The sequence below is a fragment of the Hyla sarda genome, unplaced genomic scaffold (genome assembly GCF_029499605.1).
Source record: "Hyla sarda isolate aHylSar1 unplaced genomic scaffold, aHylSar1.hap1 scaffold_875, whole genome shotgun sequence".
In the NCBI taxonomy this organism is placed as follows: Eukaryota; Metazoa; Chordata; class Amphibia; order Anura; family Hylidae; genus Hyla; species Hyla sarda.
In genome coordinates this window covers 1-23,854 of record NW_026610903.1, presented here as the reverse complement: position 1 = coordinate 23,854, position 23,854 = coordinate 1, and the positions used below count along the sequence as shown (strand labels likewise).

Here is a 23,854-nt window from a genome sequence, read left to right as displayed (position 1 = left end):
ACTTTAGCTTCTAGAGCATTTTTACAACATTATACATAGGTGCTGAATACATTAAAAGCGACTGTTCAGCGACAGACAAGTCGCATCGGCTGAAAGTAGGCCAGAATGTCAGTCCATGTTGGAGCAGGTTTAGATACAGTCTAAAGTATAGATCTCAAAGTCTGTGCACAGAATTTAGCAAGGGCCTCGCACCTTCTGATGCATCAGGTAGGTGCACAATAGCATAGCCTAACCCTCTGTACTTTGGTCTATATTGATGCGGGACATAGACAGCCAGCCTGATGACCAATCCATTAGTGCAATGGATGGCTGGAAGCATTTGTCTTTGCCTTTGCAATACCACAGAAGCAATGCATGGTCAATGTACAGCAATGACACACCTGTGTGAACAGCCAGGAGACCCCCCCCCCCCATGTTATGTTACATAGTTACATAGTTAGTACGGTCGAAAAAAGACATATGTCCATCAAGTTCAACCAGGGAATTAAGGGGTAGGGGTGTGGCGCGATATTGGGGAAGGGATGAGATTTTATATTTCTTCATAAGCATTAATCTTATTTTGTCAATTAGGAACATTCAGCACCCACCCGCTATCAAGGCAGCTGCCTATCATGTCATGCCCTACCTGCACAGGTGTGCTGGCTACTCAAATGATCCAATTAAGGAGGCCATTTAGTCAGCAGCAGCAGAAGTCCTGTGCCTGGACGCTCCAACAGCGGCCAGACACAAGCAGAAGCAGAAGCAGCAGCAGCACCACCTTTTGTTTTTTGGCTGCAGCAGCAGCAGCAGCAAGGCCCACAGGGCTGGCTAGCTGGCTAGCCAGCAAGCAGGTAGCAATGAAAGTAGGAATCTTTCTTTTTAACCCTGTAAGGGGGTGGTGCACTGTACCCGAAGATACTGCCATATCGGGTCAATGCATAGGGCGACGGAAGCAAGCTTCGAAATCGGCCCCCGTTCTCAAAAATCCATTTAATATATGGTCCCCAGATAGGGGACGTATCAGATATTAAACTGATAAGAACAGATACTACACTTGATCTTAGCCAAAAGGCCGAGAAGCGATAACCGTGAAAGGGGCGGGCCCAACAAGGTCCCCTTCATGGGCACTATCACTGCTTGCTGTCAGGGAGGCTGCCAGACAATTTTCCATGCACACTCTGGGCTGGGGGGCAGTCAACCACCAGTACACACAGCAGAACCTAAACCCATACCATTATTGCTAAGCAGCAAGACAGGGGCCCATTGCACTCCCACGGGGCCTTTTTAAATGCAATCCATAACCTGGATTTGCCAGGAACCCTTCTTACTCCTCCTACTTGCATGTGACACTGGGCTTAGGATCTGCATAGGAAACACACACACAAGCACACACCTACCTTTGTTGCCTGCAGATGCCTCCTTGGCTGTCCCCAAACGGTATCAAACCAACACCCACGGGAAGCTGTAAGCATAGAGGACATGCCTGCACCCCATTGGACTTACCTGTGTGGGTTAAACCCGGGTTATTTGACAACCTATGGCGGTGATGGTTCTGCTCAGGCAGAGCAGTGCTGATGCTCCTCATAAAGCTGTCGCTGCTGTGAAGGTTCTAGGTGACATCACAAATCCCTATGGTTACATACACAACAAAGCTGGGTTGTTGTTGTTTACACTCTGCAAGGCCTGTGGAAGTGAGTGACATCATAGCACTGTAGTTCTGAGGGTTCTAGATGGATGCAACAATCTCCTGTTGCTTCTATGAAGGCCATAATAGACGACATCACCAAACAGCTCCATAGTCACATACACAGCAAAGGAGAGATGTTGTTTACACCTAGTGATGTCAGTGGTATTGAGTGACATCACAGCACAGTGCTAAGGCTCCTGGGCCTGGACACAGCAGCGGCTGCAATATCTCAACGGAGAATACGTTTATATATATGTGTGTGTGTGCGCGTATATATATATATATATATATATATATATATATATATATATATATTTCTCCGCCGAAATCACTTTTAAACCCATTTCCACCTTTTTTTCCCTTCTCTTCCTCTTACTTTTTTTTCACGTTTTTTTACGTTTTTCTCCTTTTCGCCTCTTTTCTGGGCGTATTATTCTTCTTTTTCTTCTTTTTTTTCGTCTAATGCATACCCCATCAGTGCAGCAATGCTTATTCAATACCGCCAGCAGATGGAGACACTGGGGGATAATTTTCTAAGGATTTATACTGATTTTTCCTGTCTGAATTTGTCGCACAGAAAGTTGCAGGCCAAATATGTGTGACATTTCTGCGACTTTAGCTTCTAGAGCATTTTTACAACATTATACATAGGTGCTGAATACATAAAAAGCGACTGTTCAGCGACAGACAAGTCGCATCGGCTGAAAGTAGGCCAGAATGTCAGTCCATGTTGGAGCAGGTTTAGATACAGTCTAAAGCATAGATCTCAAAGTCTGTGCACAGAATTTAGCAAGGGCCTCGCACCTTCTGATGCATCAGGTAGGTGCACAATAGCATAGCCTAACCCTCTGTACTTTGGTCTATATTGATGCGGGACATAGACAGCCAGCTGATGACCAATCCATTAGTGCAATGGATGGCTGGAAGCATTTGTCTTTGCCTTTGCAATACCACAGAAGCAATGCATGGTCAATGTACAGCAATGACACACCTGTGTGAACAGCCAGGAGACCCCCCCCCCCCATGTTATGTTACATAGTTACATAGTTAGTACGGTCGAAAAAAGACATATGTCCATCAAGTTCAACCAGGGAATTAAGGGGTAGGGGTGTGGCGCGATATTGGGGAAGGGATGAGATTTTATATTTCTTCATAAGCATTAATCTTATTTTGTCAATTAGGAACATTCAGCACCCACCCGCTATCAAGGCAGCTGCCTATCATGTCATGCCCTACCTGCACAGGTGTGCTGGCTACTCAAATGATCCAATTAAGGAGGCCATTTAGTCAGCAGCAGCAGAAGTCCTGTGCCTGGACGCTCCAACAGCGGCCAGACACAAGCAGAAGCAGAAGCAGCAGCAGCACCACCTTTTGTTTTTTGGCTGCAGCAGCAGCAGCAGCAAGGCCCACAGGGCTGGCTAGCTGGCTAGCCAGCAAGCAGGTAGCAATGAAAGTAGGAATCTTTCTTTTTAACCCTGTAAGGGGGTGGTGCACTGTACCCGAAGATACTGCCATATCGGGTCAATGCATAGGGCGACGGAAGCAAGCTTCGAAATCGGCCCCCGTTCTCAAAAATCCATTTAATATATGGTCCCCAGATAGGGGACGTATCAGATATTAAACTGATAAGAACAGATACTACACTTGATCTTAGCCAAAAGGCCGAGAAGCGATAACCGTGAAAGGGGCGGGCCCAACAAGGTCCCCTTCATGGGCACTATCACTGCTTGCTGTCAGGGAGGCTGCCAGACAATTTTCCATGCACACTCTGGGCTGGGGGGCAGTCAACCACCAGTACACACAGCAGAACCTAAACCCATACCATTATTGCTAAGCAGCAAGACAGGGGCCCATTGCACTCCCACGGGGCCTTTTTAAATGCAATCCATAACCCGGATTTGCCAGGAACCCTTCTTACTCCTCCTACTTGCATGTGACACTGGGCTTAGGATCTGCATAGGAAACACACACACAAGCACACACCTACCTTTGTTGCCTGCAGATGCCTCCTTGGCTGTCCCCAAACGGTATCAAACCAACACCCACGGGAAGCTGTAAGCATAGAGGACATGCCTGCACCCCATTGGACTTACCTGTGTGGGTTAAACCCGGGTTATTTGACAACCTATGGCGGTGATGGTTCTGCTCAGGCAGAGCAGTGCTGATGCTCCTCATAAAGCTGTCGCTGCTGTGAAGGTTCTAGGTGACATCACAAATCCCTATGGTTACATACACAACAAAGCTGGGTTGTTGTTGTTTACACTCTGCAAGGCCTGTGGAAGTGAGTGACATCATAGCACTGTAGTTCTGAGGGTTCTAGATGGATGCAACAATCTCCTGTTGCTTCTATGAAGGCCATAATAGACGACATCACCAAACAGCTCCATAGTCACATACACAGCAAAGGAGAGATGTTGTTTACACCTAGTGATGTCAGTGGTATTGAGTGACATCACAGCACAGTGCTAAGGCTCCTGGGCCTGGACACAGCAGCGGCTGCAATATCTCAACGGAGAATACGTTTATATATATGTGTGTGTGTGCGCGTATATATATATATATATATATATATATATATATATATATATATATTTCTCCGCCGAAATCACTTTTAAACCCATTTCCACCTTTTTTTCCCTTCTCTTCCTCTTACTTTTTTTTCACGTTTTTTTACGTTTTTCTCCTTTTCGCCTCTTTTCTGGGCGTATTATTCTTCTTTTTCTTCTTTTTTTTCGTCTAATGCATACCCCATCAGTGCAGCAATGCTTATTCAATACCGCCAGCAGATGGAGACACTGGGGGATAATTTTCTAAGGATTTATACTGATTTTTCCTGTCTGAATTTGTCGCACAGAAAGTTGCAGGCCAAATATGTGTGACATTTCTGCGACTTTAGCTTCTAGAGCATTTTTACAACATTATACATAGGTGCTGAATACATAAAAAGCGACTGTTCAGCGACAGACAAGTCGCATCGGCTGAAAGTAGGCCAGAATGTCAGTCCATGTTGGAGCAGGTTTAGATACAGTCTAAAGCATAGATCTCAAAGTCTGTGCACAGAATTTAGCAAGGGCCTCGCACCTTCTGATGCATCAGGTAGGTGCACAATAGCATAGCCTAACCCTCTGTACTTTGGTCTATATTGATGCGGGACATAGACAGCCAGCTGATGACCAATCCATTAGTGCAATGGATGGCTGGAAGCATTTGTCTTTGCCTTTGCAATACCACAGAAGCAATGCATGGTCAATGTACAGCAATGACACACCTGTGTGAACAGCCAGGAGACCCCCCCCCCCCATGTTATGTTACATAGTTACATAGTTAGTACGGTCGAAAAAAGACATATGTCCATCAAGTTCAACCAGGGAATTAAGGGGTAGGGGTGTGGCGCGATATTGGGGAAGGGATGAGATTTTATATTTCTTCATAAGCATTAATCTTATTTTGTCAATTAGGAACATTCAGCACCCACCCGCTATCAAGGCAGCTGCCTATCATGTCATGCCCTACCTGCACAGGTGTGCTGGCTACTCAAATGATCCAATTAAGGAGGCCATTTAGTCAGCAGCAGCAGAAGTCCTGTGCCTGGACGCTCCAACAGCGGCCAGACACAAGCAGAAGCAGAAGCAGCAGCAGCACCACCTTTTGTTTTTTGGCTGCAGCAGCAGCAGCAGCAAGGCCCACAGGGCTGGCTAGCTGGCTAGCCAGCAAGCAGGTAGCAATGAAAGTAGGAATCTTTCTTTTTAACCCTGTAAGGGGGTGGTGCACTGTACCCGAAGATACTGCCATATCGGGTCAATGCATAGGGCGACGGAAGCAAGCTTCGAAATCGGCCCCCGTTCTCAAAAATCCATTTAATATATGGTCCCCAGATAGGGGACGTATCAGATATTAAACTGATAAGAACAGATACTACACTTGATCTTAGCCAAAAGGCCGAGAAGCGATAACCGTGAAAGGGGCGGGCCCAACAAGGTCCCCTTCATGGGCACTATCACTGCTTGCTGTCAGGGAGGCTGCCAGACAATTTTCCATGCACACTCTGGGCTGGGGGGCAGTCAACCACCAGTACACACAGCAGAACCTAAACCCATACCATTATTGCTAAGCAGCAAGACAGGGGCCCATTGCACTCCCACGGGGCCTTTTTAAATGCAATCCATAACCCGGATTTGCCAGGAACCCTTCTTACTCCTCCTACTTGCATGTGACACTGGGCTTAGGATCTGCATAGGAAACACACACACAAGCACACACCTACCTTTGTTGCCTGCAGATGCCTCCTTGGCTGTCCCCAAACGGTATCAAACCAACACCCACGGGAAGCTGTAAGCATAGAGGACATGCCTGCACCCCATTGGACTTACCTGTGTGGGTTAAACCCGGGTTATTTGACAACCTATGGCGGTGATGGTTCTGCTCAGGCAGAGCAGTGCTGATGCTCCTCATAAAGCTGTCGCTGCTGTGAAGGTTCTAGGTGACATCACAAATCCCTATGGTTACATACACAACAAAGCTGGGTTGTTGTTGTTTACACTCTGCAAGGCCTGTGGAAGTGAGTGACATCATAGCACTGTAGTTCTGAGGGTTCTAGATGGATGCAACAATCTCCTGTTGCTTCTATGAAGGCCATAATAGACGACATCACCAAACAGCTCCATAGTCACATACACAGCAAAGGAGAGATGTTGTTTACACCTAGTGATGTCAGTGGTATTGAGTGACATCACAGCACAGTGCTAAGGCTCCTGGGCCTGGACACAGCAGCGGCTGCAATATCTCAACGGAGAATACGTTTATATATATGTGTGTGTGTGCGCGTATATATATATATATATATATATATATATATATATATATATATATTCTCCGCCGAAATCACTTTTAAACCCATTTCCACCTTTTTTTCCCTTCTCTTCCTCTTACTTTTTTTTCACGTTTTTTTACGTTTTTCTCCTTTTCGCCTCTTTTCTGGGCGTATTATTCTTCTTTTTCTTCTTTTTTTTCGTCTAATGCATACCCCATCAGTGCAGCAATGCTTATTCAATACCGCCAGCAGATGGAGACACTGGGGGATAATTTTCTAAGGATTTATACTGATTTTTCCTGTCTGAATTTGTCGCACAGAAAGTTGCAGGCCAAATATGTGTGACATTTCTGCGACTTTAGCTTCTAGAGCATTTTTACAACATTATACATAGGTGCTGAATACATAAAAAGCGACTGTTCAGCGACAGACAAGTCGCATCGGCTGAAAGTAGGCCAGAATGTCAGTCCATGTTGGAGCAGGTTTAGATACAGTCTAAAGCATAGATCTCAAAGTCTGTGCACAGAATTTAGCAAGGGCCTCGCACCTTCTGATGCATCAGGTAGGTGCACAATAGCATAGCCTAACCCTCTGTACTTTGGTCTATATTGATGCGGGACATAGACAGCCAGCTGATGACCAATCCATTAGTGCAATGGATGGCTGGAAGCATTTGTCTTTGCCTTTGCAATACCACAGAAGCAATGCATGGTCAATGTACAGCAATGACACACCTGTGTGAACAGCCAGGAGACCCCCCCCCCCCATGTTATGTTACATAGTTACATAGTTAGTACGGTCGAAAAAAGACATATGTCCATCAAGTTCAACCAGGGAATTAAGGGGTAGGGGTGTGGCGCGATATTGGGGAAGGGATGAGATTTTATATTTCTTCATAAGCATTAATCTTATTTTGTCAATTAGGAACATTCAGCACCCACCCGCTATCAAGGCAGCTGCCTATCATGTCATGCCCTACCTGCACAGGTGTGCTGGCTACTCAAATGATCCAATTAAGGAGGCCATTTAGTCAGCAGCAGCAGAAGTCCTGTGCCTGGACGCTCCAACAGCGGCCAGACACAAGCAGAAGCAGAAGCAGCAGCAGCACCACCTTTTGTTTTTTGGCTGCTGCAGCAGCAGCAGCAGCAAGGCCCACAGGGCTGGCTAGCTGGCTAGCCAGCAAGCAGGTAGCAATGAAAGTAGGAATCTTTCTTTTTAACCCTGTAAGGGGGTGGTGCACTGTACCCGAAGATACTGCCATATCGGGTCAATGCATAGGGCGACGGAAGCAAGCTTCGAAATCGGCCCCCGTTCTCAAAAATCCATTTAATATATGGTCCCCAGATAGGGGACGTATCAGATATTAAACTGATAAGAACAGATACTACACTTGATCTTAGCCAAAAGGCCGAGAAGCGATAACCGTGAAAGGGGCGGGCCCAACAAGGTCCCCTTCATGGGCACTATCACTGCTTGCTGTCAGGGAGGCTGCCAGACAATTTTCCATGCACACTCTGGGCTGGGGGGCAGTCAACCACCAGTACACACAGCAGAACCTAAACCCATACCATTATTGCTAAGCAGCAAGACAGGGGCCCATTGCACTCCCACGGGGCCTTTTTAAATGCAATCCATAACCCGGATTTGCCAGGAACCCTTCTTACTCCTCCTACTTGCATGTGACACTGGGCTTAGGATCTGCATAGGAAACACACACACAAGCACACACCTACCTTTGTTGCCTGCAGATGCCTCCTTGGCTGTCCCCAAACGGTATCAAACCAACACCCACGGGAAGCTGTAAGCATAGAGGACATGCCTGCACCCCATTGGACTTACCTGTGTGGGTTAAACCCGGGTTATTTGACAACCTATGGCGGTGATGGTTCTGCTCAGGCAGAGCAGTGCTGATGCTCCTCATAAAGCTGTCGCTGCTGTGAAGGTTCTAGGTGACATCACAAATCCCTATGGTTACATACACAACAAAGCTGGGTTGTTGTTGTTTACACTCTGCAAGGCCTGTGGAAGTGAGTGACATCATAGCACTGTAGTTCTGAGGGTTCTAGATGGATGCAACAATCTCCTGTTGCTTCTATGAAGGCCATAATAGACGACATCACCAAACAGCTCCATAGTCACATACACAGCAAAGGAGAGATGTTGTTTACACCTAGTGATGTCAGTGGTATTGAGTGACATCACAGCACAGTGCTAAGGCTCCTGGGCCTGGACACAGCAGCGGCTGCAATATCTCAACGGAGAATACGTTTATATATATGTGTGTGTGTGCGCGTATATATATATATATATATATATATATATATATATATATATATATATTCTCCGCCGAAATCACTTTTAAACCCATTTCCACCTTTTTTTCCCTTCTCTTCCTCTTACTTTTTTTTCACGTTTTTTTACGTTTTTCTCCTTTTCGCCTCTTTTCTGGGCGTATTATTCTTCTTTTTCTTCTTTTTTTTCGTCTAATGCATACCCCATCAGTGCAGCAATGCTTATTCAATACCGCCAGCAGATGGAGACACTGGGGGATAATTTTCTAAGGATTTATACTGATTTTTCCTGTCTGAATTTGTCGCACAGAAAGTTGCAGGCCAAATATGTGTGACATTTCTGCGACTTTAGCTTCTAGAGCATTTTTACAACATTATACATAGGTGCTGAATACATAAAAAGCGACTGTTCAGCGACAGACAAGTCGCATCGGCTGAAAGTAGGCCAGAATGTCAGTCCATGTTGGAGCAGGTTTAGATACAGTCTAAAGCATAGATCTCAAAGTCTGTGCACAGAATTTAGCAAGGGCCTCGCACCTTCTGATGCATCAGGTAGGTGCACAATAGCATAGCCTAACCCTCTGTACTTTGGTCTATATTGATGCGGGACATAGACAGCCAGCTGATGACCAATCCATTAGTGCAATGGATGGCTGGAAGCATTTGTCTTTGCCTTTGCAATACCACAGAAGCAATGCATGGTCAATGTACAGCAATGACACACCTGTGTGAACAGCCAGGAGACCCCCCCCCCCCATGTTATGTTACATAGTTACATAGTTAGTACGGTCGAAAAAAGACATATGTCCATCAAGTTCAACCAGGGAATTAAGGGGTAGGGGTGTGGCGCGATATTGGGGAAGGGATGAGATTTTATATTTCTTCATAAGCATTAATCTTATTTTGTCAATTAGGAACATTCAGCACCCACCCGCTATCAAGGCAGCTGCCTATCATGTCATGCCCTACCTGCACAGGTGTGCTGGCTACTCAAATGATCCAATTAAGGAGGCCATTTAGTCAGCAGCAGCAGAAGTCCTGTGCCTGGACGCTCCAACAGCGGCCAGACACAAGCAGAAGCAGAAGCAGCAGCAGCACCACCTTTTGTTTTTTGGCTGCAGCAGCAGCAGCAGCAAGGCCCACAGGGCTGGCTAGCTGGCTAGCCAGCAAGCAGGTAGCAATGAAAGTAGGAATCTTTCTTTTTAACCCTGTAAGGGGGTGGTGCACTGTACCCGAAGATACTGCCATATCGGGTCAATGCATAGGGCGACGGAAGCAAGCTTCGAAATCGGCCCCCGTTCTCAAAAATCCATTTAATATATGGTCCCCAGATAGGGGACGTATCAGATATTAAACTGATAAGAACAGATACTACACTTGATCTTAGCCAAAAGGCCGAGAAGCGATAACCGTGAAAGGGGCGGGCCCAACAAGGTCCCCTTCATGGGCACTATCACTGCTTGCTGTCAGGGAGGCTGCCAGACAATTTTCCATGCACACTCTGGGCTGGGGGGCAGTCAACCACCAGTACACACAGCAGAACCTAAACCCATACCATTATTGCTAAGCAGCAAGACAGGGGCCCATTGCACTCCCACGGGGCCTTTTTAAATGCAATCCATAACCCGGATTTGCCAGGAACCCTTCTTACTCCTCCTACTTGCATGTGACACTGGGCTTAGGATCTGCATAGGAAACACACACACAAGCACACACCTACCTTTGTTGCCTGCAGATGCCTCCTTGGCTGTCCCCAAACGGTATCAAACCAACACCCACGGGAAGCTGTAAGCATAGAGGACATGCCTGCACCCCATTGGACTTACCTGTGTGGGTTAAACCCGGGTTATTTGACAACCTATGGCGGTGATGGTTCTGCTCAGGCAGAGCAGTGCTGATGCTCCTCATAAAGCTGTCGCTGCTGTGAAGGTTCTAGGTGACATCACAAATCCCTATGGTTACATACACAACAAAGCTGGGTTGTTGTTGTTTACACTCTGCAAGGCCTGTGGAAGTGAGTGACATCATAGCACTGTAGTTCTGAGGGTTCTAGATGGATGCAACAATCTCCTGTTGCTTCTATGAAGGCCATAATAGACGACATCACCAAACAGCTCCATAGTCACATACACAGCAAAGGAGAGATGTTGTTTACACCTAGTGATGTCAGTGGTATTGAGTGACATCACAGCACAGTGCTAAGGCTCCTGGGCCTGGACACAGCAGCGGCTGCAATATCTCAACGGAGAATACGTTTATATATATGTGTGTGTGTGCGCGTATATATATATATATATATATATATATATATATATATATATATATTTCTCCGCCGAAATCACTTTTAAACCCATTTCCACCTTTTTTTCCCTTCTCTTCCTCTTACTTTTTTTTCACGTTTTTTTACGTTTTTCTCCTTTTCGCCTCTTTTCTGGGCGTATTATTCTTCTTTTTCTTCTTTTTTTTCGTCTAATGCATACCCCATCAGTGCAGCAATGCTTATTCAATACCGCCAGCAGATGGAGACACTGGGGGATAATTTTCTAAGGATTTATACTGATTTTTCCTGTCTGAATTTGTCGCACAGAAAGTTGCAGGCCAAATATGTGTGACATTTCTGCGACTTTAGCTTCTAGAGCATTTTTACAACATTATACATAGGTGCTGAATACATAAAAAGCGACTGTTCAGCGACAGACAAGTCGCATCGGCTGAAAGTAGGCCAGAATGTCAGTCCATGTTGGAGCAGGTTTAGATACAGTCTAAAGCATAGATCTCAAAGTCTGTGCACAGAATTTAGCAAGGGCCTCGCACCTTCTGATGCATCAGGTAGGTGCACAATAGCATAGCCTAACCCTCTGTACTTTGGTCTATATTGATGCGGGACATAGACAGCCAGCTGATGACCAATCCATTAGTGCAATGGATGGCTGGAAGCATTTGTCTTTGCCTTTGCAATACCACAGAAGCAATGCATGGTCAATGTACAGCAATGACACACCTGTGTGAACAGCCAGGAGACCCCCCCCCCCCCATGTTATGTTACATAGTTACATAGTTAGTACGGTCGAAAAAAGACATATGTCCATCAAGTTCAACCAGGGAATTAAGGGGTAGGGGTGTGGCGCGATATTGGGGAAGGGATGAGATTTTATATTTCTTCATAAGCATTAATCTTATTTTGTCAATTAGGAACATTCAGCACCCACCCGCTATCAAGGCAGCTGCCTATCATGTCATGCCCTACCTGCACAGGTGTGCTGGCTACTCAAATGATCCAATTAAGGAGGCCATTTAGTCAGCAGCAGCAGAAGTCCTGTGCCTGGACGCTCCAACAGCGGCCAGACACAAGCAGAAGCAGAAGCAGCAGCAGCACCACCTTTTGTTTTTTGGCTGCAGCAGCAGCAGCAGCAAGGCCCACAGGGCTGGCTAGCTGGCTAGCCAGCAAGCAGGTAGCAATGAAAGTAGGAATCTTTCTTTTTAACCCTGTAAGGGGGTGGTGCACTGTACCCGAAGATACTGCCATATCGGGTCAATGCATAGGGCGACGGAAGCAAGCTTCGAAATCGGCCCCCGTTCTCAAAAATCCATTTAATATATGGTCCCCAGATAGGGGACGTATCAGATATTAAACTGATAAGAACAGATACTACACTTGATCTTAGCCAAAAGGCCGAGAAGCGATAACCGTGAAAGGGGCGGGCCCAACAAGGTCCCCTTCATGGGCACTATCACTGCTTGCTGTCAGGGAGGCTGCCAGACAATTTTCCATGCACACTCTGGGCTGGGGGGCAGTCAACCACCAGTACACACAGCAGAACCTAAACCCATACCATTATTGCTAAGCAGCAAGACAGGGGCCCATTGCACTCCCACGGGGCCTTTTTAAATGCAATCCATAACCCGGATTTGCCAGGAACCCTTCTTACTCCTCCTACTTGCATGTGACACTGGGCTTAGGATCTGCATAGGAAACACACACACAAGCACACACCTACCTTTGTTGCCTGCAGATGCCTCCTTGGCTGTCCCCAAACGGTATCAAACCAACACCCACGGGAAGCTGTAAGCATAGAGGACATGCCTGCACCCCATTGGACTTACCTGTGTGGGTTAAACCCGGGTTATTTGACAACCTATGGCGGTGATGGTTCTGCTCAGGCAGAGCAGTGCTGATGCTCCTCATAAAGCTGTCGCTGCTGTGAAGGTTCTAGGTGACATCACAAATCCCTATGGTTACATACACAACAAAGCTGGGTTGTTGTTGTTTACACTCTGCAAGGCCTGTGGAAGTGAGTGACTTCATAGCACTGTAGTTCTGAGGGTTCTAGATGGATGCAACAATCTCCTGTTGCTTCTATGAAGGCCATAATAGACGACATCACCAAACAGCTCCATAGTCACATACACAGCAAAGGAGAGATGTTGTTTACACCTAGTGATGTCAGTGGTATTGAGTGACATCACAGCACAGTGCTAAGGCTCCTGGGCCTGGACACAGCAGCGGCTGCAATATCTCAACGGAGAATACGTTTATATATATGTGTGTGTGTGCGCGTATATATATATATATATATATATATATATATATATATATTTCTCCGCCGAAATCACTTTTAAACCCATTTCCACCTTTTTTTCCCTTCTCTTCCTCTTACTTTTTTTTCACGTTTTTTTACGTTTTTCTCCTTTTCGCCTCTTTTCTGGGCGTATTATTCTTCTTTTTCTTCTTTTTTTTCGTCTAATGCATACCCCATCAGTGCAGCAATGCTTATTCAATACCGCCAGCAGATGGAGACACTGGGGGATAATTTTCTAAGGATTTATACTGATTTTTCCTGTCTGAATTTGTCGCACAGAAAGTTGCAGGCCAAATATGTGTGACATTTCTGCGACTTTAGCTTCTAGAGCATTTTTACAACATTATACATAGGTGCTGAATACATAAAAAGCGACTGTTCAGCGACAGACAAGTCGCATCGGCTGAAAGTAGGCCAGAATGTCAGTCCATGTTGGAGCAGGTTTAGATACAGGCTAAAGCATAGATCTCAAAGTCTGTGCACAGAATTTAGCAAGGGCCTCGCACCTTCTGATGCATCAGGTAGGTGCACAATAGCATAGCCTAACCCTCTGTACTTTGGTCTATATTGATGCGGGACATAGACAGCCAGCTGATGACCAATCCATTAGTGCAATGGATGGCTGGAAGCATTTGTCTTTGCCTTTGCAATACCACAGAAGCAATGCATGGTCAATGTACAGCAATGACACACCTGTGTGAACAGCCAGGAGACCCCCCCCCCCCCCCATGTTATGTTACATAGTTACATAGTTAGTACGGTCGAAAAAAGACATATGTCCATCAAGTTCAACCAGGGAATTAAGGGGTAGGGGTGTGGCGCGATATTGGGGAAGGGATGAGATTTTATATTTCTTCATAAGCATTAATCTTATTTTGTCAATTAGGAACATTCAGCACCCACCCGCTATCAAGGCAGCTGCCTATCATGTCATGCCCTACCTGCACAGGTGTGCTGGCTACTCAAATGATCCAATTAAGGAGGCCATTTAGTCAGCAGCAGCAGAAGTCCTGTGCCTGGACGCTCCAACAGCGGCCAGACACAAGCAGAAGCAGAAGCAGCAGCAGCACCACCTTTTGTTTTTTGGCTGCAGCAGCAGCAGCAGCAAGGCCCACAGGGCTGGCTAGCTGGCTAGCCAGCAAGCAGGTAGCAATGAAAGTAGGAATCTTTCTTTTTAACCCTGTAAGGGGGTGGTGCACTGTACCCGAAGATACTGCCATATCGGGTCAATGCATAGGGCGACGGAAGCAAGCTTCGAAATCGGCCCCCGTTCTCAAAAATCCATTTAATATATGGTCCCCAGATAGGGGACGTATCAGATATTAAACTGATAAGAACAGATACTACACTTGATCTTAGCCAAAAGGCCGAGAAGCGATAACCGTGAAAGGGGCGGGCCCAACAAGGTCCCCTTCATGGGCACTATCACTGCTTGCTGTCAGGGAGGCTGCCAGACAATTTTCCATGCACACTCTGGGCTGGGGGGCAGTCAACCACCAGTACACACAGCAGAACCTAAACCCATACCATTATTGCTAAGCAGCAAGACAGGGGCCCATTGCACTCCCACGGGGCCTTTTTAAATGCAATCCATAACCCGGATTTGCCAGGAACCCTTCTTACTCCTCCTACTTGCATGTGACACTGGGCTTAGGATCTGCATAGGAAACACACACACAAGCACACACCTACCTTTGTTGCCTGCAGATGCCTCCTTGGCTGTCCCCAAACGGTATCAAACCAACACCCACGGGAAGCTGTAAGCATAGAGGACATGCCTGCACCCCATTGGACTTACCTGTGTGGGTTAAACCCGGGTTATTTGACAACCTATGGCGGTGATGGTTCTGCTCAGGCAGAGCAGTGCTGATGCTCCTCATAAAGCTGTCGCTGCTGTGAAGGTTCTAGGTGACATCACAAATCCCTATGGTTACATACACAACAAAGCTGGGTTGTTGTTGTTTACACTCTGCAAGGCCTGTGGAAGTGAGTGACATCATAGCACTGTAGTTCTGAGGGTTCTAGATGGATGCAACAATCTCCTGTTGCTTCTATGAAGGCCATAATAGACGACATCACCAAACAGCTCCATAGTCACATACACAGCAAAGGAGAGATGTTGTTTACACCTAGTGATGTCAGTGGTATTGAGTGACATCACAGCACAGTGCTAAGGCTCCTGGGCCTGGACACAGCAGCGGCTGCAATATCTCAACGGAGAATACGTTTATATATATGTGTGTGTGTGCGCGTATATATATATATATATATATATATATATATATATATATATTTCTCTGCCGAAATCACTTTTAAACCCATTTCCACCTTTTTTTCCCTTCTCTTCCTCTTACTTTTTTTTCACGTTTTTTTACGTTTTTCTCCTTTTCGCCTCTTTTCTGGACGTATTATTCTTCTTTTTCTTCTTTTTTTTCGTCTAATGCATACCCCATCAGTGCAGCAATGCTTATTCAATACCGCCAGCAGATGGAGACACTGGGGGATAATTTTCTAAGGATTTATACTGATTTTTCCTGTCTGAATTTGTCGCACAGAAAGTTGCAGGCCAAATATGTGTGACATTTCTGCGACTTTAGCTTCTAGAGCATTTTTACAACATTATACATAGGTGCTGAATACATAAAAAGCGACTGTTCAGCGACAGACAAGTCGCATCGGCTGAAAGTAGGCCAGAATGTCAGTCCATGTTGGAGCAGGTTTAGATACAGTCTAAAGCATAGATCTCAAAGTCTGTGCACAGAATTTAGCAAGGGCCTCGCACCTTCTGATGCATCAGGTAGGTGCACAATAGCATAGCCTAACCCTCTGTACTTTGGTCTATATTGATGCGGGACATAGACAGCCAGCTGATGACCAATCCATTAGTGCAATGGATGGCTGGAAGCATTTGTCTTTGCCTTTGCAATACCACAGAAGCAATGCATGGTCAATGTACAGCAATGACACACCTGTGTGAACAGCCAGGAGACCCCCCCCCCCCCATGTTATGTTACATAGTTACATAGTTAGTACGGTCGAAAAAAGACATATGTCCATCAAGTTCAACCAGGGAATTAAGGGGTAGGGGTGTGGCGCGATATTGGGGAAGGGATGAGATTTTATATTTCTTCATAAGCATTAATCTTATTTTGTCAATTAGGAACATTCAGCACCCACCCGCTATCAAGGCAGCTGCCTATCATGTCATGCCCTACCTGCACAGGTGTGCTGGCTACTCAAATGATCCAATTAAGGAGGCCATTTAGTCAGCAGCAGCAGAAGTCCTGTGCCTGGACGCTCCAACAGCGGCCAGACACAAGCAGAAGCAGAAGCAGCAGCAGCACCACCTTTTGTTTTTTGGCTGCAGCAGCAGCAGCAGCAAGGCCCACAGGGCTGGCTAGCTGGCTAGCCAGCAAGCAGGTAGCAATGAAAGTAGGAATCTTTCTTTTTAACCCTGTAAGGGGGTGGTGCACTGTACCCGAAGATACTGCCATATCGGGTCAATGCATAGGGCGACGGAAGCAAGCTTCGAAATCGGCCCCCGTTCTCAAAAATCCATTTAATATATGGTCCCCAGATAGGGGACGTATCAGATATTAAACTGATAAGAACAGATACTACACTTGATCTTAGCCAAAAGGCCGAGAAGCGATAACCGTGAAAGGGGCGGGCCCAACAAGGTCCCCTTCATGGGCACTATCACTGCTTGCTGTCAGGGAGGCTGCCAGACAATTTTCCATGCACACTCTGGGCTGGGGGGCAGTCAACCACCAGTACACACAGCAGAACCTAAACCCATACCATTATTGCTAAGCAGCAAGACAGGGGCCCATTGCACTCCCACGGGGCCTTTTTAAATGCAATCCATAACCCGGATTTGCCAGGAACCCTTCTTACTCCTCCTACTTGCATGTGACACTGGGCTTAGGATCTGCATAGGAAACACACACACAAGCACACACCTACCTTTGTTGCCTGCAGATGCCTCCTTGGCTGTCCCCAAACGGTATCAAACCAACACCCACGGGAAGCTGTAAGCATAGAGGACATGCCTGCACCCCATTGGACTTACCTGTGTGGGTTAAACCCGGGTTATTTGACAACCTATGGCGGTGATGGTTCTGCTCAGGCAGAGCAGTGCTGATGCTCCTCATAAAGCTGTCGCTGCTGTGAAGGTTCTAGGTGACATCACAAATCCCTATGGTTACATACACAACAAAGCTGGGTTGTTGTTGTTTACACTCTGCAAGGCCTGTGGAAGTGAGTGACTTCATAGCACTGTAGTTCTGAGGGTTCTAGATGGATGCAACAATCTCCTGTTGCTTCTATGAAGGCCATAATAGACGACATCACCAAACAGCTCCATAGTCACATACACAGCAAAGGAGAGATGTTGTTTACACCTAGTGATGTCAGTGGTATTGAGTGACATCACAGCACAGTGCTAAGGCTCCTGGGCCTGGACACAGCAGCGGCTGCAATATCTCAACGGAGAATACGTTTATATATATGTGTGTGTGTGCGCGTATATATATATATATATATATATATATATATATATATATATATTCTCCGCCGAAATCACTTTTAAACCCATTTCCACCTTTTTTTCCCTTCTCTTCCTCTTACTTTTTTTTCACGTTTTTTTACGTTTTTCTCCTTTTCGCCTCTTTTCTGGGCGTATTATTCTTCTTTTTCTTCTTTTTTTTCGTCTAATGCATACCCCATCAGTGCAGCAATGCTTATTCAATACCGCCAGCAGATGGAGACACTGGGGGATAATTTTCTAAGGATTTATACTGATTTTTCCTGTCTGAATTTGTCGCACAGAAAGTTGCAGGCCAAATATGTGTGACATTTCTGCGACTTTAGCTTCTAGAGCATTTTTACAACATTATACATAGGTGCTGAATACATAAAAAGCGACTGTTCAGCGACAGACAAGTCGCATCGGCTGAAAGTAGGCCAGAATGTCAGTCCATGTTGGAGCAGGTTTAGATACAGTCTAAAGCATAGATCTCAAAGTCTGTGCACAGAATTTAGCAAGGGCCTCGCACCTTCTGATGCATCAGGTAGGTGCACAATAGCATAGCCTAACCCTCTGTACTTTGGTCTATATTGATGCGGGACATAGACAGCCAGCTGATGACCAATCCATTAGTGCAATGGATGGCTGGAAGCATTTGTCTTTGCCTTTGCAATACCACAGAAGCAATGCATGGTCAATGTACAGCAATGACACACCTGTGTGAACAGCCAGGAGACCCCCCCCCCCCCCCCATGTTATGTTACATAGTTACATAGTTAGTACGGTCGAAAAAAGACATATGTCCATCAAGTTCAACCAGGGAATTAAGGGGTAGGGGTGTGGCGCGATATTGGGGAAGGGATGAGATTTTATATTTCTTCATAAGCATTAATCTTATTTTGTCAATTAGGAACATTCAGCACCCACCCGCTATCAAGGCAGCTGCCTATCATGTCATGCCCTACCTGCACAGGTGTGCTGGCTACTCAAATGATCCAATTAAGGAGGCCATTTAGTCAGCAGCAGCAGAAGTCCTGTGCCTGGACGCTCCAACAGCGGCCAGACACAAGCAGAAGCAGAAGCAGCAGCAGCACCACCTTTTGTTTTTTGGCTGCAGCAGCAGCAGCAGCAAGGCCCACAGGGCTGGCTAGCTGGCTAGCCAGCAAGCAGGTAGCAATGAAAGTAGGAATCTTTCTTTTTAACCCTGTAAGGGGGTGGTGCACTGTACCCGAAGATACTGCCATATCGGGTCAATGCATAGGGCGACGGAAGCAAGCTTCGAAATCGGCCCCCGTTCTCAAAAATCCATTTAATATATGGTCCCCAGATAGGGGACGTATCAGATATTAAACTGATAAGAACAGATACTACACTTGATCTTAGCCAAAAGGCCGAGAAGCGATAACCGTGAAAGGGGCGGGCCCAACAAGGTCCCCTTCATGGGCACTATCACTGCTTGCTGTCAGGGAGGCTGCCAGACAATTTTCCATGCACACTCTGGGCTGGGGGGCAGTCAACCACCAGTACACACAGCAGAACCTAAACCCATACCATTATTGCTAAGCAGCAAGACAGGGGCCCATTGCACTCCCACGGGGCCTTTTTAAATGCAATCCATAACCCGGATTTGCCAGGAACCCTTCTTACTCCTCCTACTTGCATGTGACACTGGGCTTAGGATCTGCATAGGAAACACACACACAAGCACACACCTACCTTTGTTGCCTGCAGATGCCTCCTTGGCTGTCCCCAAACGGTATCAAACCAACACCCACGGGAAGCTGTAAGCATAGAGGACATGCCTGCACCCCATTGGACTTACCTGTGTGGGTTAAACCCGGGTTATTTGACAACCTATGGCGGTGATGGTTCTGCTCAGGCAGAGCAGTGCTGATGCTCCTCATAAAGCTGTCGCTGCTGTGAAGGTTCTAGGTGACATCACAAATCCCTATGGTTACATACACAACAAAGCTGGGTTGTTGTTGTTTACACTCTGCAAGGCCTGTGGAAGTGAGTGACATCATAGCACTGTAGTTCTGAGGGTTCTAGATGGATGCAACAATCTCCTGTTGCTTCTATGAAGGCCATAATAGACGACATCACCAAACAGCTCCATAGTCACATACACAGCAAAGGAGAGATGTTGTTTACACCTAGTGATGTCAGTGGTATTGAGTGACATCACAGCACAGTGCTAAGGCTCCTGGGCCTGGACACAGCAGCGGCTGCAATATCTCAACGGAGAATACGTTTATATATATGTGTGTGTGTGCGCGTATATATATATATATATATATATATATATATATATATATATATTTCTCCGCCGAAATCACTTTTAAACCCATTTCCACCTTTTTTTCCCTTCTCTTCCTCTTACTTTTTTTTCACGTTTTTTTACGTTTTTCTCCTTTTCGCCTCTTTTCTGGGCGTATTATTCTTCTTTTTCTTCTTTTTTTTCGTCTAATGCATACCCCATCAGTGCAGCAATGCTTATTCAATACCGCCAGCAGATGGAGACACTGGGGGATAATTTTCTAAGGATTTATACTGATTTTTCCTGTCTGAATTTGTCGCACAGAAAGTTGCAGGCCAAATATGTGTGACATTTCTGCGACTTTAGCTTCTAGAGCATTTTTACAACATTATACATAGGTGCTGAATACATAAAAAGCGACTGTTCAGCGACAGACAAGTCGCATCGGCTGAAAGTAGGCCAGAATGTCAGTCCATGTTGGAGCAGGTTTAGATACAGTCTAAAGCATAGATCTCAAAGTCTGTGCACAGAATTTAGCAAGGGCCTCGCACCTTCTGATGCATCAGGTAGGTGCACAATAGCATAGCCTAACCCTCTGTACTTTGGTCTATATTGATGCGGGACATAGACAGCCAGCTGATGACCAATCCATTAGTGCAATGGATGGCTGGAAGCATTTGTCTTTGCCTTTGCAATACCACAGAAGCAATGCATGGTCAATGTACAGCAATGACACACCTGTGTGAACAGCCAGGAGACCCCCCCCCCCCCCATGTTATGTTACATAGTTACATAGTTAGTACGGTCGAAAAAAGACATATGTCCATCAAGTTCAACCAGGGAATTAAGGGGTAGGGGTGTGGCGCGATATTGGGGAAGGGATGAGATTTTATATTTCTTCATAAGCATTAATCTTATTTTGTCAATTAGGAACATTCAGCACCCACCCGCTATCAAGGCAGCTGCCTATCATGTCATGCCCTACCTGCACAGGTGTGCTGGCTACTCAAATGATCCAATTAAGGAGGCCATTTAGTCAGCAGCAGCAGAAGTCCTGTGCCTGGACGCTCCAACAGCGGCCAGACACAAGCAGAAGCAGAAGCAGCAGCAGCACCACCTTTTGTTTTTTGGCTGCAGCAGCAGCAGCAGCAGCAAGGCCCACAGGGCTGGCTAGCTGGCTAGCCAGCAAGCAGGTAGCAATGAAAGTAGGAATCTTTCTTTTTAACCCTGTAAGGGGGTGGTGCACTGTACCCGAAGATACTGCCATATCGGGTCAATGCATAGGGCGACGGAAGCAAGCTTCGAAATCGGCCCCCGTTCTCAAAAATCCATTTAATATATGGTCCCCAGATAGGGGACGTATCAGATATTAAACTGATAAGAACAGATACTACACTTGATCTTAGCCAAAAGGCCGAGAAGCGATAACCGTGAAAGGGGCGGGCCCAACAAGGTCCCCTTCATGGGCACTATCACTGCTTGCTGTCAGGGAGGCTGCCAGACAATTTTCCATGCACACTCTGGGCTGGGGGGCAGTCAACCACCAGTACACACAGCAGAACCTAAACCCATACCATTATTGCTAAGCAGCAAGACAGGGGCCCATTGCACTCCCACGGGGCCTTTTTAAATGCAATCCATAACCCGGATTTGCCAGGAACCCTTCTTACTCCTCCTACTTGCATGTGACACTGGGCTTAGGATCTGCATAGGAAACACACACACAAGCACACACCTACCTTTGTTGCCTGCAGATGCCTCCTTGGCTGTCCCCAAACGGTATCAAACCAACACCCACGGGAAGCTGTAAGCATAGAGGACATGCCTGCACCCCATTGGACTTACCTGTGTGGGTTAAACCCGGGTTATTTGACAACCTATGGCGGTGATGGTTCTGCTCAGGCAGAGCAGTGCTGATGCTCCTCATAAAGCTGTCGCTGCTGTGAAGGTTCTAGGTGACATCACAAATCCCTATGGTTACATACACAACAAAGCTGGGTTGTTGTTGTTTACACTCTGCAAGGCCTGTGGAAGTGAGTGACATCATAGCACTGTAGTTCTGAGGGTTCTAGATGGATGCAACAATCTCCTGTTGCTTCTATGAAGGCCATAATAGACGACATCACCAAACAGCTCCATAGTCACATACACAGCAAAGGAGAGATGTTGTTTACACCTAGTGATGTCAGTGGTATTGAGTGACATCACAGCACAGTGCTAAGGCTCCTGGGCCTGGACACAGCAGCGGCTGCAATATCTCAACGGAGAATACGTTTATATATATGTGTGTGTGTGCGCGTATATATATATATATATATATATATATATATATATATATATATATATTTCTCCGCCGAAATCACTTTTAAACCCATTTCCACCTTTTTTTCCCTTCTCTTCCTCTTACTTTTTTTTCACGTTTTTTTACGTTTTTCTCCTTTTCGCCTCTTTTCTGGGCGTATTATTCTTCTTTTTCTTCTTTTTTTTCGTCTAATGCATACCCCATCAGTGCAGCAATGCTTATTCAATACCGCCAGCAGATGGAGACACTGGGGGATAATTTTCTAAGGATTTATACTGATTTTTCCTGTCTGAATTTGTCGCACAGAAAGTTGCAGGCCAAATATGTGTGACATTTCTGCGACTTTAGCTTCTAGAGCATTTTTACAACATTATACATAGGTGCTGAATACATAAAAAGCGACTGTTCAGCGACAGACAAGTCGCATCGGCTGAAAGTAGGCCAGAATGTCAGTCCATGTTGGAGCAGGTTTAGATACAGTCTAAAGCATAGATCTCAAAGTCTGTGCACAGAATTTAGCAAGGGCCTCGCACCTTCTGATGCATCAGGTAGGTGCACAATAGCATAGCCTAACCCTCTGTACTTTGGTCTATATTGATGCGGGACATAGACAGCCAGCTGATGACCAATCCATTAGTGCAATGGATGGCTGGAAGCATTTGTCTTTGCCTTTGCAATACCACAGAAGCAATGCATGGTCAATGTACAGCAATGACACACCTGTATGAACAGCCAGGAGACCCCCCCCCCCCATGTTATGTTACATAGTTACATAGTTAGTACGGTCGAAAAAAGACATATGTCCATCAAGTTCAACCAGGGAATTAAGGGGTAGGGGTGTGGCGCGATATTGGGGAAGGGATGAGATTTTATATTTCTTCATAAGCATTAATCTTATTTTGTCAATTAGGAACATTCAGCACCCACCCGCTATCAAGGCAGCTGCCTATCATGTCATGCCCTACCTGCACAGGTGTGCTGGCTACTCAAATGATCCAATTAAGGAGGCCATTTAGTCAGCAGCAGCAGAAGTCCTGTGCCTGGACGCTCCAACAGCGGCCAGACACAAGCAGAAGCAGAAGCAGCAGCAGCACCACCTTTTGTTTTTTGGCTGCAGCAGCAGCAGCAAGGCCCACAGGGCTGGCTAGCTGGCTAGCCAGCAAGCAGGTAGCAATGAAAGTAGGAATCTTTCTTTTTAACCCTGTAAGGGGGTGGTGCACTGTACCCGAAGATACTGCCATATCGGGTCAATGCATAGGGCGACGGAAGCAAGCTTCGAAATCGGCCCCCGTTCTCAAAAATCCATTTAATATATGGTCCCCAGATAGGGGACGTATCAGATATTAAACTGATAAGAACAGATACTACACTTGATCTTAGCCAAAAGGCCGAGAAGCGATAACCGTGAAAGGGGCGGGCC

The 23,854-nt window shown here is 46.2% G+C and overlaps 11 non-coding genes across 11 annotated transcripts; all 11 read right to left on the bottom strand.

Moving 5' to 3' along the window:
• Positions 1-872: 872 nt before the first annotated feature.
• LOC130348192 (U2 spliceosomal RNA) lies at positions 873-1,063 on the bottom strand. Its single transcript, XR_008885963.1, has one exon. It is a non-coding gene; the product is annotated as a U2 spliceosomal RNA (small nuclear RNA).
• Positions 1,064-3,149: 2,086 nt separating this feature from the next.
• LOC130348191 (U2 spliceosomal RNA) lies at positions 3,150-3,340 on the bottom strand. The gene has a single exon (XR_008885962.1). It is a non-coding gene; the product is annotated as a U2 spliceosomal RNA (small nuclear RNA).
• Positions 3,341-5,426: 2,086 nt separating this feature from the next.
• LOC130348190 (U2 spliceosomal RNA) lies at positions 5,427-5,617 on the bottom strand. The gene has a single exon (XR_008885961.1). It is a non-coding gene; the product is annotated as a U2 spliceosomal RNA (small nuclear RNA).
• Positions 5,618-7,705: 2,088 nt separating this feature from the next.
• Positions 7,706-7,896, bottom strand: LOC130348189 (U2 spliceosomal RNA). Its single transcript, XR_008885960.1, has one exon. It is a non-coding gene; the product is annotated as a U2 spliceosomal RNA (small nuclear RNA).
• A 2,087-nt stretch (positions 7,897-9,983) lies between these two features.
• On the bottom strand, positions 9,984-10,174 carry LOC130348188 (U2 spliceosomal RNA). Its single transcript, XR_008885959.1, has one exon. It is a non-coding gene; the product is annotated as a U2 spliceosomal RNA (small nuclear RNA).
• Positions 10,175-12,261: 2,087 nt separating this feature from the next.
• On the bottom strand, positions 12,262-12,452 carry LOC130348176 (U2 spliceosomal RNA). Its single transcript, XR_008885948.1, has one exon. It is a non-coding gene; the product is annotated as a U2 spliceosomal RNA (small nuclear RNA).
• Positions 12,453-14,535: 2,083 nt separating this feature from the next.
• On the bottom strand, positions 14,536-14,726 carry LOC130348234 (U2 spliceosomal RNA). Its single transcript, XR_008886001.1, has one exon. It is a non-coding gene; the product is annotated as a U2 spliceosomal RNA (small nuclear RNA).
• Positions 14,727-16,809: 2,083 nt separating this feature from the next.
• LOC130348222 (U2 spliceosomal RNA) lies at positions 16,810-17,000 on the bottom strand. The gene has a single exon (XR_008885990.1). It is a non-coding gene; the product is annotated as a U2 spliceosomal RNA (small nuclear RNA).
• A 2,087-nt stretch (positions 17,001-19,087) lies between these two features.
• LOC130348210 (U2 spliceosomal RNA) lies at positions 19,088-19,278 on the bottom strand. Its single transcript, XR_008885979.1, has one exon. It is a non-coding gene; the product is annotated as a U2 spliceosomal RNA (small nuclear RNA).
• A 2,089-nt stretch (positions 19,279-21,367) lies between these two features.
• Positions 21,368-21,558, bottom strand: LOC130348198 (U2 spliceosomal RNA). Its single transcript, XR_008885968.1, has one exon. It is a non-coding gene; the product is annotated as a U2 spliceosomal RNA (small nuclear RNA).
• Positions 21,559-23,643: 2,085 nt separating this feature from the next.
• On the bottom strand, positions 23,644-23,834 carry LOC130348169 (U2 spliceosomal RNA). Its single transcript, XR_008885942.1, has one exon. It is a non-coding gene; the product is annotated as a U2 spliceosomal RNA (small nuclear RNA).
• Positions 23,835-23,854: the final 20 nt, after the last annotated feature.